This window comes from Bos grunniens, chromosome 3, assembly GCF_055505025.1.
Source record: "Bos grunniens cultivar Pamir isolate PY7600 chromosome 3, Bosgru_T2T1.0, whole genome shotgun sequence".
Classification (NCBI taxonomy): domain Eukaryota; kingdom Metazoa; phylum Chordata; class Mammalia; order Artiodactyla; family Bovidae; genus Bos; species Bos grunniens.
Window position 1 is genome coordinate 82,492,456 of NC_141167.1, and position 16,233 is coordinate 82,508,688.

The 16,233-nt window shown below is 33.3% G+C and overlaps 1 long non-coding RNA gene across 11 annotated transcripts in view; it reads right to left on the reverse strand.

Moving 5' to 3' along the window:
* The window catches only part of LOC147375928 (uncharacterized), a 381,799-nt gene that overhangs the window by 206,949 nt on the left and 158,617 nt on the right, over positions 1-16,233 (reverse strand). For 6 of the 11 annotated variants that reach the window (XR_015161626.1, XR_015161621.1, XR_015161622.1 and 3 more), the window contains exon 1: positions 5,158-5,418. The exons of 2 other annotated variants lie outside the window; for them this stretch is intronic. This is a non-coding gene — a long non-coding RNA (uncharacterized LOC147375928). Of the gene's footprint in view, positions 1-565; positions 696-5,157; positions 5,422-16,233 lie in introns of those variants that run through there. 3 more of the 11 variants (XR_015161618.1, XR_015161619.1, XR_015161616.1) reach the window with 3 other exon arrangements.

Consider the following 16,233-nt stretch of genomic DNA (forward strand, 5'->3'; position numbering starts at 1 on the left):
AACATCAGTATTAAAGATTTCTGCTCAGAGAAAAACATCTTGGGCAAAGGTATACACAGAGTAGAATATAACAGGAGCGTGCATGCTTGCCAAGTCACTTCAGTCATCTCCAATTCTTTATGACCACATGGACAGTAGCCCGCCAGGCTCCTCTGTCCATGGAATTCTGCAGGCGAGAACACTGGAGTGGGTTGCCATGCCCTCCTCTAGGGGATCTTGCCAACCCAGGGATTGAACACATGTCTCCTCTGGTTCCTGCATTGCAGGCGGATTCTTTACCACTGAGCCACTGAGGAAGCCCCATAATAGGAGCACATAAGCCAAAACAACAACAACCAAACCAGATAGCCCAAAAGAAAATTAGCTGGAGAATGTAATCAGACAATCTCCAGAGAGCAATGCAAATTATAATAAAACTATAAAGTGATTTTTAATTTAATCTTTATCAGAATAATTAAAAGATAAGACAATACCGAATATCAGTTTAGAACAAAGAGAAAGACAAAATTAGGAAGCTTTGCAATGCAAATATTCATCTAGAATATAGAAGTAGAGGAACACTTACACCTTGCTCTTGAGGGAATGCATGGTGCAACCATTCTGGATAATCAGCCAAATTAGTTACCAAAGAAGATATGATCCAGCAATTGTGCTCCTGGATGTTTATCTCAAAGACTTCTCAATCATGTGGAGGCCTGTGGAGATGTTCACTTCAATGCTATTTTTGGTAATAGTAATTTATAGAGTATTGGGTGTGTATTGCTTAAACAGAGAATAGGTATTATATATTAAACATCCTCAAATACCATGAACAATTAGAAACAACAAAGCAAATGTACACATGGAAAAGGAGATCCAACCTAAAAATGTACTACCAATTGAAAAAAGAGCAGAATAATACATGTAACCAAAGAACATTTACATAAATTAAAGGTAACAGTAAATAGATTAAATCCCTTGCCTGTGGTAAAAGGGAATCAGTGTGAGAAACTGGGATAAAGGAGAACAAATAAATGAATAAAAAAGAATGACGTTTATGTTCCTTGAGATGGGGAAATATTATGAAAACCCACTGTTTTTCTTGTCCTTACAAAGAGAAAATAAGTTTAAAGGAGGGAGTGATGTGATTTGGCAGGCATGGCTTGGATTCTTTGTAAAATGCACTGGGCAATACTACAGAATGTATCTAGTGCCCCCCAAAACTTAAAATTATACCCATATATTAAGAAGTCATGAAAGAGAGAGGACACCTAGTCAGTTTTCAGGGTCATGCATAATCAGAAGGAAAAAGAATTCAGCTTTGGAACATAGTCATTCCTAGACCCTCAAACACTGTACAATGTCTGCCACAATGATCTCAATGTTCACGATTACTAACTTTCTTACAGTGATGTTTAGATCCCTTGTAGCTCAGTGGATAAAGAATCTGCCCGCAATGCAGGAGACCTGGATTCGATCCCCAGGCTGGGAAGATCCCCTGGAGAAGGAAATGGCACCCCACTCCAGTATTCTTGCCTGGAGAATCCCATGGACAGAGGACCCTGGGCATGCTACAGTCCACGGGGTCACAAGAGTTGGACATACTTAGTGACTAAACCACCACCATAGTGATGTTTTCTTTAGATTTCATTTTCCTGGATTTAGTATTATATGAAAAATGTGGACAGGCATGCACTCTCTTTTACAAAACATGTGAGTATTCAAAGGAACAAAATGCTGCACCAAAATTTGAGATAGAGCCTGGTCAAAAGAGTGGAAATTAATTCAAGATTTCTTCTTCACAGAGGACTGCCTGTTGAATTGTAATAGGTTAATCATCTAGGAAAACTACTTTCAAATAGTAAAAATTATAAATTCTACCATAAATCAAAGCCCATTGTGGCTGAATTGTAAGGTCATGGGTGACCCTGACCTGAGATCTCCAGGCATACCAAGTGCACATTAATTCAATATTTTCTAATATTAGAGTTAGAGCAGAAATGAAAGCACATAGCTAGAATACTCCCAAGGCTTATATATTATGCAGGCAGCACAGAACAATGATTATAAATCTCCTTCCAGACTAGCAAAAACCGACCTTACAAATCTGACTTTGCTGTAGGTAGCAAAGGGGTTAAGGATATGATAAGAAATTTTCCTAAATAACTTCCCAATGTCTTGATAAATGATGTCATCCATCACTACTAATGTGGACTAAGGAATAGAATTAATTATTTTGCAATCATGATCTGGTACAGAGATCAAGGTCATGTTATTACATCAGCAGAACATTGACCGGTTGTGAATTATTCTTGATGAGACATTCAATTCTTAAATCCTGAGCTGGTAGTCACTGGAGGCCTATTAACAATTGCAGATTAGAAAGCATTTCATACAATACCGTTATTCACAGCTCATACATACTGCCTCTGTGAATTACTGTAATGCACATGGTTTAGGAAACTAACCTCTAAAGAATATTAAGCATCTGGGTGGAATATTTAAAGAAACTGTCTGTATGATTATTTATATATATACTCTAGTATTTAGTATTTACAAACTTTATAATAATTCTTCTCTATATCTTGAAACACCACAGCATAGTCACTCTATTCTCACCACTTTAAGTTCAAACTTCAAATGATATCAGATAAAATATTTAGCATTTTATCAAATATCAAATATTAGATAAAATTAAATGTCTTATTAATTTCCAATTTATGCATGCCAAGTCACCTGGAGATGTCATTTTTTCTTATGATCCAGTTTTGAGACTTTGAGAACCTGAGCATTAAAAAAAAAAGCAGGCAAAACACTGGAATAAAATCTCCATGGTGAATTAGGACCATGAAGTCAATCTAACATCACCTGACAAATCTAAAGTTGATTTCTCTAACTCAAGAAAATGTGATATGAATAAATATCCAATTATATCAATAAACTAGCAAAATATAGGTACTGTAACTTTACTACCTAAACTTCATGGTTCCTAAAGACAAAGTTTATATCTCTTTTCTTAGACAAGGAATTACTAGCATATATAATATGTCTCATGTACAGTAGCTCTTCAGTACTTGCTTAGCAAATAGATGCAAATAGATGATTAAACTAGAATGTCTGCTTTTCAAGCTCTCTTATATTTTACATTGAATATGGGATCTTCCCCAATTTTATTAGAGCAATATTCTTTCTTATTCCTAATATATTATACCATAGAATTCAGGACTATTAAGAAATTATAAAATCTCTTGGAAAATAATTATAATTTACATAATCTAAAATCATAAATTTAAAATTTGTGCTATATAAAATATTTATACATATTTTAAGTAAATTGGGCAATCCTCCATGTATGATTTATTATGTATGCTCATAAGGATTTATGCCTATGTTGCAAAAAAACATTAAACTCCTACTTCAAGAATCTGTATAAAGTCATAGAACATCATCAAATACACACATTTGATCTATATATGTCTGTTCACATATACAATAATACATATATTTTAAGGAAACAGGGGCATAGAGAGAAAGAGAAAATATAGTTTAATAATGCATGTTCTAAAGAGAGAGGTAAACTCAGGAATATCAGGAACTACTAATATATTACCAATGTAATAAAATATAAAAGTAAAATAAGATATCCTTTAAAATCACTAAATGCATAAAAATTTAGAAATATGGTGATAATTAATAGGCTATAGTTTAAACAACAACAAAAAACATTATATGATATCTAAGAAAACTTGCTGTTCAGTTTTGAGGGATTAACAGAGAAAAATGAATACAATACAAAGTTCAGACTTGATTTATCTAAATTCCTGTTTGAATCCAGGTGACCTCATAACTGCTGCAAGATGGAAAAGTAAATCACTTCTCTAGACTGTTAATATTGTACAGCATCTTTATAGTCAAATACAATGTCTGATATGCCAGGAAACAGAACCAAACGGCCAAAAAAAATGAGAGACCATACAGAAAACAGAAACAGAGCAATGAGTTTTCTAGATGTTGAAATTAGAATTGTAAAAAAATATAATCAATAAGCCCCTCCAAAGCAGACAAGGTAGAAATTTTTACAAAAGAACTATGTAAAGGAATAAATAAAATTCCATATTTGAGAAATGAAATATATCAATAATATGTGTAACAACAGCCTAGACATAGCAAAAGAAATGTCTGTTGCAACAATGATAGCTTAATAGAAAATATACAAGCTGAAGCTTGGAAAAAACAAAGAACAAAAAAATATAAAATCATTTAAATATACATGAGGAATGAATCTAAGATTCAACTTATGTGTGGTTATATTCCCATAAGAAGAGGAGAAAAAAAATATAAGTCAGATGTGATATTCAAAAACAAACACTGGCTCTAAAGTTTTAGAGAAAAATATCACAGTGAATCACAAACTGAAGAACTCTATGATATCCAAGCAGTGTAAATGCAAATAAAACCACAAATAGGAATATAATGCATAATGACTTGAAAATTAAAAAGAATTAAAATTTTCAGATAGCAGAAAAGTATTACCTATGTTATTATTTATAGGAGAGAGTGTTGTTCTCACTGGATTTAACTTTACTCCTGACTAAATATCTCAGCATAATTCACAAGTATATGCACTATTATACATGTTTAAAAGAGGCTGTGGAAGATTGTTAACCCCAACAATCTTATTAGCAATCTTAATAACAATCTTATTTTTTCCAAAGGAAAACCTTATTATCCTTTGACAGTGAATTGATAAATTATCAAATCGTATTAAACCAGAATACAGTGTATAATAAAATGCAGAGTAAAAATGTATTATAAAAGTATATTGAATGAAAGGACTCAAGACAGAGAAAAAAAATTACAAAGTAAGTAAACTCTATTTACACAAAATTTCAAAGTAAGTCAAAATCTAACAAAGGGCTAGGAATGATGATTATATTCTACAAGAAAAAAAGAAGAGAAACATGACCATAAAGGAACAAAAGATGAGTCTGGGAGGAGCAGAGACCTAGCAATTTTGGATTTCTTGGCCTGAGTAGTAGTAACACTATAATTAAGTATTCAGTTGAGCTTTTATGTTTTATGTATGTGTTGCATTTCAAAAGAAAAGTTGTAAAATCTATCAACTATGTTGCGACCGCAAAGTCACTAACTTAAAACAACAGAAAAATATAATCTTACAGTTCTGTAGGTTCAAAACTTGACACAGGTCTTGCTGGTCTAAAATCCATGTGTTAGCAGAGTTGTGTTTCATTCTGGAGGTTCTCAGAAAAAAGTTCATTGTCTTTCCTTTTCTAGCTTCTAGAAGCCTCCCACATTTGATGGTTCCCGACCCCCTTTCTTCCGTCTTTAAAGTCATTAATGTTGTTTCTCTCTGACTTTCCCTCTTTAATCACATCTCCCTTTGACTGTTCTCTTCTGCCTTCCTCTTTCACTTTTAAGGATCCTTGTAGTTACATTGGTATCACCTGGATAATCCAAGTTAACCTCCTTAGGTTAAAATCTCCTGATTGGCAACTTAACTGATCTGCAACCTTAATTCCTTCTTACCAAAAAACTAATGTTTCTCAGATTCTGAGGATTAGAATGTGAGCGTTTTGGGGAAGTTATTAGAACTACAACTCTAAACAACTTCCCATAATATTTAAAGAGACAATGTTATTTCTGGTATATAATGATGTTGTCCAGGCCCATGATTAACAAGAAAGACCTTCAATTTTTTTCCCCAAGTCTACAGAAGTATTCGTTACTAATGAAATGATGAGCCACAGCAAAACCAGGCCAGTTAATTTCCCCCACTTTTTTCTTGACACATCTTAACTCTATGAAACAAAAAAGAAGTTTACAAATTTTAATTGTTTTCAAAAATAAATTTAAAACACTATTTCTTACAAGATGATAGTGTTTAACCTACATATCTTCACACGACTTTCCAAGATACGATACTTTCTTGTTTGTGTTCTTTTTTTTTTTAGTATACTAAAAGGTTTCATATTTATTTCTAAAATATTTTTTATTTATATAAGATATTTTATTAATATATACATTTTTATTAATATATACATTTTTATAATATATAATACCTTTCTTTTAGCATCTAATAAGTAAAATTTTTTAGAAATTTGATCTTAATTTGAAGTTTGTAGAGAATAATTTTAATTTATTTGGAACAATACTTTTTAAATATTTTTATATATTAATTGTTTATATTTCAATTTTCTTCCTAAATTCAAGTAGGTATCAGAAAATTATTAAAGCAGTTTTGAAGGTTCTACATAGAAATTTATGTTGCCTATCAGATATTTTACATATTTGAAATTTATAAAACATTTACAAGTATTCTAAAATTCATAATCATTACTAATTTATACAGAATTGCTGAGTTAATTTAAATTCAATAAGCTTTATTTTTCCACTGTCAGATACATTTATCTCTCATAATATACTTTACTGTAATTATTCCCTTTTCTCTGAAGTCTTTTAATTTTTATTTCTACCTCCCATCCTATGTATCAAAACTTCTCTAAATTTCTTTATTTTATATATATGGTGTTTTCTGCTTTGGGTCCATTTTTATTTTTTACAATCAATAAAATACTACAGCTCATGGCTGGAGCCCCTTGATACTCATCAGAGTAAAACTGTACAAATGACTTCAAACAGCTCATTTCAGATGAGCATCCCAAATTTCTGATTTTATGCAAATTTTAACCTAATTATCTGAAAGTTTTTAGAACAATGACCTCAGGAGTATGACCCTTCTCCATAAACATCTTCCTGCACTAATAGGCTCTGGAAAGCCTCTTTCTTCTTTCTTACCATGTAAATGGAAATTGCTGAACTTATATGCATTTTATTGTTATTAAAAACCAGAATCAGTGGGGAGTCTTAGCAGAGGTTGATGAAATATTCCCAAACTACTGAATAAGGGAGAATGTCTAGGACATCATCACCTTCATGTCCCATCTAATAGAGAATTTACCTGAGGAGAAATCACCCATTGACTTTAAGAGTTACAATGTGTCCTTTATCTGACCCTTAGAGATTCGGAGAACAAGAGTCATTCCTTAGAATTATCTCAGGGAAGTTGATTATCTGGAATTTACCCCTGTATTTCAAGAAAGCAGTTATTAATAAAATATTTTAGAAATAAATGTGAACATAATAATAATATATGCCCATAGTTTCAAAAATAAAATTTCATTTGAATTTGTGCTTTTCAATTTTTTTTAATTGAATATACTTCACCATGTTATTGAATATTTCACATTTATGCTAAAGTATACTTGTGACATATGTATCCTTTAGTGAAGTAGAATATTAAAAAGGAAATATCACTAAAACCTCACAAGTACAAATAATAATGCAACTTCCTTAAAGGATTATATTTTTATTACTAATGTAGCACTACATGTCTCTTATGTTGCAAACAAAACTTTGTATATTTATTATTTTTTATCTCAGTCATAGGAAAATTCAGTTAGAAATATAGGCATGAATTTTAAAACTTACTTAGGATTTTATTAAAGAAAAACCAAAGGGTGAAATTATTGGCAATAGTGGATATGCTTTCTAGTTTATTGTTGCATTGGAACAAAGATAGAAAACAAAACAAAAACAAATGAAGTTTGAATACCGACTATTAAAATTAGCTAAGTTGATCAAACCTTCAAGTTACATGACACATCAATAATATACAGAGTGATCACTATGAAAATTGATTCTCCTGTCCTCTGAATTTGAGAAGCATATTCCAGCTGAGCTATTTAAAACCCTAAAAGATGATGTTGTTAAAGTGGTGCTGCACTCAATATGCAGACAAATTTGGAAAACTCAGCAGTGGTCACAGGACTAGAAAAAGTCAGTTTTCATTTCAATTCCAAAGAAGTGGAATCTCAAAGACTGCTCAAACTACTGTACAACTGTGCTCATTTTACCTGCTTGCAAAGTTATGCTCAAAATCCTTCAAGCAAGTCTTCAGCAGCATGTGAATCAAGAACTTCCAGATGTATCAGCTGGGTTTAGAAGAGGCAGAAGAACAAGAGATCTAATTGTCAACATTCATTGGATCTTGGAGAAAGCAAAGGATTTCCAGAAAAACATCTATGTCTGCTTCACTGACTACACTAAAGCCTTTGACTATGTAGACCACAAAAAAACTGTGGAAAATTCTTAAAGAGATGGGAATACCAGACCACCTTAGCTGCCTCCTGAGAAACCTGTATGCAGGTCAAGAAGCAACCCTCAGACAGAACATGGAATGACTGGTTCAAAATTGGGAAAGGAGTATGACAAGGCTATATATTGTCACCCAATTTATTTAACTTATATGCAGAGTATATCATGTGAAATGACAGACGGGATGGATCACAATTTGGAATCAAGATTGTTGGAAGAAATAGTAACAATCTCAGACATGCAGATGATACCACTCTAATGGCAGAAAAAAATGAAGAGGTACTAAAGACCTTGATGAGGGTGAAAGAAAAGAGTGAAGAAGCTGGCTTAAAACTCTACACTACAAAACTAAGAACATGGCATCTGGTCCCATCACTTCATTACAAACAGAAAGGGAAAAAGTTGAAGCAGTGACAGATTTTATTTTCTTGGGCTCCAAAATCAATAGGGATGGTAACTGCAACCATGAAATTAAAAGACACTTGCTCCTTGGAAGAAAAGCTTCTTGGAAGGACCTACACAGCATATTTAAAAGCAGAGACATCATTTTGCTGACAAAGGCTCATATTCTCAAAGCTATAGTTTTTCCAGTAGTCATGTAAGGATGTGAGAGACAGACCATAAAAAAAGGAGGAATGCTGAAGAATTGATGCTTTTGAACCGTGGTGTGGGAGAAGACTCTTGAGAGTCCCTTGGACTGCAAGGAGATCCAACCAGTCCAACCTAAAGGAAATCAACTCTGAATATTCATTGGTAAGATTGTTGCTGAGGCTGAATCTCTAATACTTTGGCCACCTCATGCAAATCCTGAGTCATTGGAAAAGATCCTGATGCTGGGAAAGATTGAAGGCAAAAGGAGAAGGGGGCAGCAGAGGATGAGATAGTTAGATAGCATCACTGACTCAATAGACACAAATTTCAGCAAACTCCAGGAGACAGTGGAGGACAGAGGAGCCTGGAGTGCTATAGTCCATGGGGTCGCATAGAGCTGGACACAACTTAGCAACTTAACAACAACAAATATATCAATTAAATGTGAAAAAAGGGTACACTTTACTGTCAGATTATTCTTTGCAATGTCAAATTATAATGACCAATCATTTTGATTCCATCTTCATTGAATCCAAACTTCATAAATTAGCATAAAACTTTGAGGTTTTCATAAAGTTGTTTCTCTAACAGTAGAGATTTAAAAACCCTCTGTGGAAGTATAAGTTGGAAATTGCCTGTTCAAAGAAATTTATGATTTTATTACAGCTGCATATTGACTATTCCTTTAGTAACCTGCAGGCAGAAAGTAACTGTTTATTCAAACTGCAAATGAAACTGGGCAAGAAAAGTAATTAGCAAGCAACAAAAAACTAATGGAAAAGCACCATAAAAGCAGTTTAGAATTTATGTGGGTTGTCAGATCGTTAGAAAAATAACACTTTAATTTTAAAAAGGTAGAAAACTATGTATATATATTTTTTTCTTCAACAAACTGCCTAAACATAGGTATAGGATTTTCAAACAAAGGTGATACTGAGAAACAATCGTGTAATTTCTTAACTTTTTAAATAATTTAAAATTATTCTAAATATAAGTTTAAGTATTGTTTCAAATGTAAACATTATAGTGAATGATATGTTTATTTCTTTAATTAGAGACACAGGGAATATTTGACTATGTGCTTTTTGAAATGTCAGTGATGAATTTTTTGCAACTGATGGGTCTCACTAACACTGCGGAAGCCATGAAGATAATACATATATTTAGAGAAAAAACAATAATTACATATATATTACTGGTCAGTTACAAGATAATAACGGTGCTATTTTCTGGGTGGTGCTTATTTTGTGACATGAAAACATTTCAGAACCTGCCAGAGAATGTAATTTGTTACTGAACAGATAATTCTTCTTAAAGTAATATTAGTTGCTGGAATATCAACACAGAAACATTTTGTTTAAAAAATACAAGGAGTTTTCTTAATGCTGAGTGTATTGTTTAGTGGATGCATACATTTACAACAAAGAAAACACAGATTCTCTTAAAGACTTCCGAGGTAACAGGCAAGACCTGTTTACTACACAGCTATATCAGTTAACTAAAGGCTATTTCATCCCAATTATGTTTTCCTCAAAAATTTTAATGACATTAGAAATTCCTAAGAAAGTCTTCAGGAAGATGTCAAAATTTCTTGGCCTTGGAATCAGGTAATGTGACAATCTCCTAGTCTCATTTTTTTTTTTTTTTCCAAAACATTTAGTGTTATAGCCATATTGGAAACTCAAACTTTTTTCAGATCTGTGTGAATTATTTTTAAGATCTACCATATGCATTACACTTAGGCATTTTTGCACTTGAGATTTTCTTTCCTTGGAAGCTTCCCTACTTTTTGAGTACCTTCTACCTGAATATCATATAAGAATTGTCCTAGATCACAAACTTCTATGAAGTCTTTTGTCTATTCTAGGACTCACAGATAGCTTCTCCACTTATTCAAGAGCACTTACTATGTCACTTATTGGTGACATAAGTTGTCTTACATCATGAAATAAATGGATAAAATGAGATCTCTACTGTACATGAGCACAGGCTAGTAGAAGTTGATGGGAGAGGAGAGCCAGATGTGTAAAGTATAATTAAAATGTATTAATACAGGTGGTGTAATAGAAGTGCAAGCTAAATACTTTAGACTCACTTAAGAGAGACTATCTAACTGCATATGGGTGAATATGGGAACATGTGAAAATGGTTCAATGACTTCTCACTTACCAGAAACCTTTCAAAGTATCTACTCCTTGACATTCTCCAGCTGAAATCACTTCTTTCTCTGTGCATTCACAGGGCTTAAAACAAGTTTGTTGACTGTATCACAATTCTTGGTTGGTTGGTTTATTCACTAAGTTGTGTCCGACTCTTGTGACCCCATAGACTCCTCTGTCCATGGGATTCTCCAGGCAAGAATACTGGAGTTGTATCAAAATTCATACCAGTTTACAAATTATAACACAATTTCCGAACTTAAATCACCAGAAATGTAAAACTGCCTAAATATTTTTGCATTTGTGAGATCTGTGCCCATTGTTGGCCTCTGTCTGATATCTTTAAATATCAGAACAAGCTTGCAAGTGAAAAAAAAATCAGAATGTGGTTATCAGGTCATTGTATCTCTCTTTGCATTGCAATTCTTGCTTAACCTTGTCTGGCTCTTAAAAGAGATGGGATACTAGATAACCTTCCTGCCTCCAGAGAAATCTGTGTGTAGATCAGAAGCAACAATTAGAAACAGACATGGAACAACAGACTGGTTCAAAATTGGGAAAGGACTATGTAAAGACTATACATTGCCACCCTGCTTATTTAATTTATATGCAGAGTACATCATGTGAAAGGCCAGGCTGGATGAAGTACAAGCTGGAATCAAGATTACAGGGAGAAATATCAATAACCTCAGATAGGCAGATACCACCACTCTTATGGCAGAAAGAAAAGAGGAACTAAAGAGCCTTTTGATGCGGGTGAAAGAGAAAAAGACAAAAACCTGGCTTAAAAGTCAAAGTTCAGAAAACTAAGATTGTGGCATCTGGTCCCATCACGTCATGGCAAATAGATGGGGAAACAATGGCAACAGGGACAGACAGATTTTCTTGGGCTCCAAAATCACTGCAGATAGTGACTGCAGTCACGAGACTAAAAGATGCTTGCTCCTTGGAAGAAAAGCTCTGACCAAACTAGACACCTTATTAAAAATCAGAGACATAACTTTGCCAACTAAGGTCCATCTAGGCAAAGCTATGGTTTTTCCAGTAGTCTTGTATGGATGTGAGAGTTGGACCATAAAGAAAGCTGAGTGACAAAGCACTGATGTTTTTGAACTGTGGTGTTGGAGAACACTCTTGAGAGTCCCTTGGATTGCTAGAAGATCAAACCTGTCAATTGTAAAGGAAATCAGTCCTGAATATTCACTGAAAGGACTGATGCTGAAACTGAAGCTCCCATAGTTTGGCCACCTGATGTGAAAAACTGGCTCACTGGAAAAGACCCTGATGATGGGAAAGATTGAAGGCAGGAGGAGAAGGGGACGACAGAGGATGAGATGGTTGGATTGTATCACCAACTCAATGGACAGGAGTTTGAGCAGGCTCCGGAAGTTGGTGATGGACAAGGAAGCCTGGAGTGCTGAAGTCCCTGTGGTGCCAAAGAGTCCAACACAACTGAGCAACCGAACTGAACTGAACCTTGTTTGGATGCTTGCTAAAGATGATGGATCTGGAAGGAAAAAGTAACTGCAGAATTTTGGTTCATTTCTTTGAGAGTTTTCCCAAAGCTTTATCCAAGATTTTATGCCCTCAAGTCTTATTTTTCTCGTCAACCCTGAAGTGTCATGTGGTTGTTTCTTGTTTTCTTTCCCTTACTTCATGTTTATTTTTAGAACTGAAGTATAGCTGACTTACAATATTATATTAGTTTCAAGTGTACAACCTAGTAATTCTATATTTATATAGATTAAAGTCAAAATAAAGAAGGCTGAGTGCCCAAGAATTGATGATTTCTAATTGCGTTGTTGGAGAAGAGTCTGGAAAGTCCCTTGGGCTGCAAGGAGATAAAATTAGTCAATCCTAAAAAAAAAAAAAAAAACCCTGAATACTCATTGGAAAGACTGATGCTGAAGCTGAAGCTCCAATAATTTGGCCACCTGATGCAATGAACCAAGTCATTGGAAAAGACCCTGATGCTGGGAAAGACCAAAGGCAGGAACAGAAGTGGGTGACAGAGGATGAGATGGTTGGATGGTATCACCGACTCAGTGGACCGAATCTGAGCAACCACCAGAATTTAGTAAAGGACAGGAGAGCCTGACGTACTGCGTTCTGTGGGGTCACAGAGAGTCAGACGTGACTTAACAACTGAACAATATTATTATAAAATGTTGGTTATATTCTAAGTGCTGTACATTATATCCTTGTAACTTATTTATATTATACCTACCAGTTTGTAGCTCTTAATCCCCTTCCTCTATAATGCCCTTCTCCCCACATCTCTCCCCTCTGCTAACCATTGGTTTGTTCTCTGTATTGAGTCTGTTTCCGTTTTGTTATATTCCTTCATTTGCCTTATTTTATAGATTCCACATATAAGAGAAAATATGCAGTATGTGTCTTTCCCTGTTTTACTAATTTCACTAAGCATAATACCCTTCAGGTTCATTTATGTTGTCAGAAAAGGAATTTTTTTTTCTTTTAATGCACGAGTAATATTCATTTCAAACTTCCCCAGTGGCTCAGACAGAAAAGAATCCACCTGCAATGTGGGAGACCTGGATTCAGTCCCTGGATTGGGAAGATCCCCAGTAGGAAGGCATGGCAACCCACTCCAGTACTCCTGTCTGGAGAATCTCTATGGACAGAGGAGCCTGGCGGGCTACAGTCCATGGGGTCACAAAGAGTTGAACACTACTGAGTGACTTAGCACAGCACAATATTCAATTCAAGAAATATAGCATATTCTAAATAATTTCCATTTTCAATAAACATTATATAACATTATGTGTGTATATATATATATATGTATGAATATAATAGGTTTTCTTTATTCATTCATCTGTTGATAGACAGTTAGGTTGCTTCCATATCTTGGCTATTATAAAAAATTTATCTGCAATGAACACTGGGATGCACACATCTTTAAAAATCAGTGTCTTACAGGGTGCTCGGGGCTGGTGCACTGGGATGACCCAGGGGGATGGGATGGGGAGGGAGGTGGGAGGGGGTTTCAGGATGGGGAACACATGTACACTCATGGCGGATTCAAGTCAATGTATGGCAAAACCAATACAATATTGTAAAGTAAAAAATAATAATAATAATAAAAAAGAAGTAAACAGAAAAAAAATAACTCAAAAAATAATAATGTCTTAATTTTCTTGAGATCTATATCCAGAATTTATTGTTAGATCATATGGAAGTTCTATTTTTAACACTTTGAGGAACCAGACTGTTTTCCTCTTCATTACTATAAAACTGTATTATTTTCATATCTTAGTAGGAGTACATTAGTATGATTTTGATTACTCTACCAGAAATGGAATAGGATGTACAAAGAGCTTTGACTTTGGAGATAAGGATTTGTATTCTATTATACTCCTTACTGGGAATGTAATTTATCTTTTTAGAGATTTATATCATTCATATGTAATGTGTCAAATGTAATTCAAAATTAAATTGTGGCTCTGTGATAAAATTCTAATACCAAATTTTCTTTAGAGTAAAATATTGAATAAAATGCATAAAATACCATTTAACAATAGTTTAAAGGGTTTCATTTACAAAGAAAACAATTTTCAGGTAAGGAAATTGGATAAAACAATTCATCCTATGCACAATACAACAAAATGGACAAGTGATTTCTTTAAAAACATAGCTTTAAAAAAAAAAAAAAAACATAGCTTTTATAAATTCAAGTAGCTCCAAGTATAAAATGTTTGGACTAAGGAGGTGATGTAGAATTTTTTTAAAGCCATTCTGCTATTTTCCAGATGATAGGTAAAATAATGTTAATAAAGGGCAAGACATGAATTAAATATACATGATAAATCCCAGTACTCTTCAATTTCTCTTAAGATGATCTATAGTCTTATCAGTATTCCCATCCTTAGTGAAAACAGTATTCACTTTTCTCTGAAAATATAACCATGCTTAACTTTTCATATTATTTTGGTGAGAATGAATACTAACAATATTATAATATGCCATGAAAAATCTCTCAATGCATGTATGTGCATGACTCTGCTTTCTACTTTAGCTAAAATGATTTTGACAAAAGCATTGTTAGATAAGACATGATTTACTTCTGTTTATATGATGTCAACACTCATGACATAAACACTGATGTATAGCTACAAAAAGACTAATAAAAAGACATCTGTTTCCTTTAGATTTCAGATAGAAATTTAGTGTATTCTGAATCATTTTTATTTTGAATAAACATTATATGTTTGGCACTTTTCATAGTGCTGACAAAAAAATGTAATATTTTCAATAATCATATAATAAATAAATTAGAGGAAGAATTCAATTCATTAAGTTATGGTTTTATTGAATACTTATGAGCATTAAGTCTAAAATTTAATTTACTGTGCTTTTTCAAAGTAATCGAATTAGTAACAGATTTCATATCATCAATAAAAAGTAAATTTACTAAGTGGAAATAAAGATATTTTACACTAAAGTATTGATGGGCAATTCTGAAAATGGCTTATTTTTTATTTTTCTTCTCTATATGTAAAAAACACTAGAGCATGTGATTTATGGTCTTTAAGGCACTTTCTAATTGATTTTAATATTCTAATAATTATTTTCACCTAGATTTCTATCCTCATTTAAATGTTTTAAATTACATCTTTTTTTAATATGATTGCCTTTCATATAGTTCATACACTGATCTATAATCACCATGCCGAAAAAGGAAGTGAGGCCATTCTATGCCATCTCATTTTCTCTGACCTCAGATTTGAATCTTTTTCACTTTGGTGTGTGACTTCCCAGTGCCAAGTCCAATTAATATTATTAAGCTAATAATGTTTTTCTCATTCATTTACTTGTTTATATACTTAAAGTAAAGGAGTTACATCTCAAATGGATGCAATTTTCAGAAGTGTCATTTCAACAGTCGTCACCTGACTTATGTTGATCAGCATCTTCTGAGTTTTTCTTTACATTCATGGAGGGAATACTTGTGAGAATTTTATGTCTTTATCAGGACATAAATTAGGATATAATTAGCTCTTTTTATGAGATTATGTGGCCCTTTCTCAGCTATTTCATTAATGAGGAAAAACTTTAAGAATAAATATGACAATCTTTTCTGAAAATTTGTCCTCTTTTATAATACCTCAGTTCTAATTGTTTTCTGAGTTCACACCAATCTAAAGCATAGAAGGATTCATGCATTTCTCTTCAGTTTGAGGAGAGTTACTATTCTAATATAGAATTTCTAGTGTCTGAAACGTCTCTCAAGTTCACATTTTAATTTTAATTGCAAATTTAATCAATAATCACTCTATAGTTCTGGCTGTTCGTGATCCCAAATATA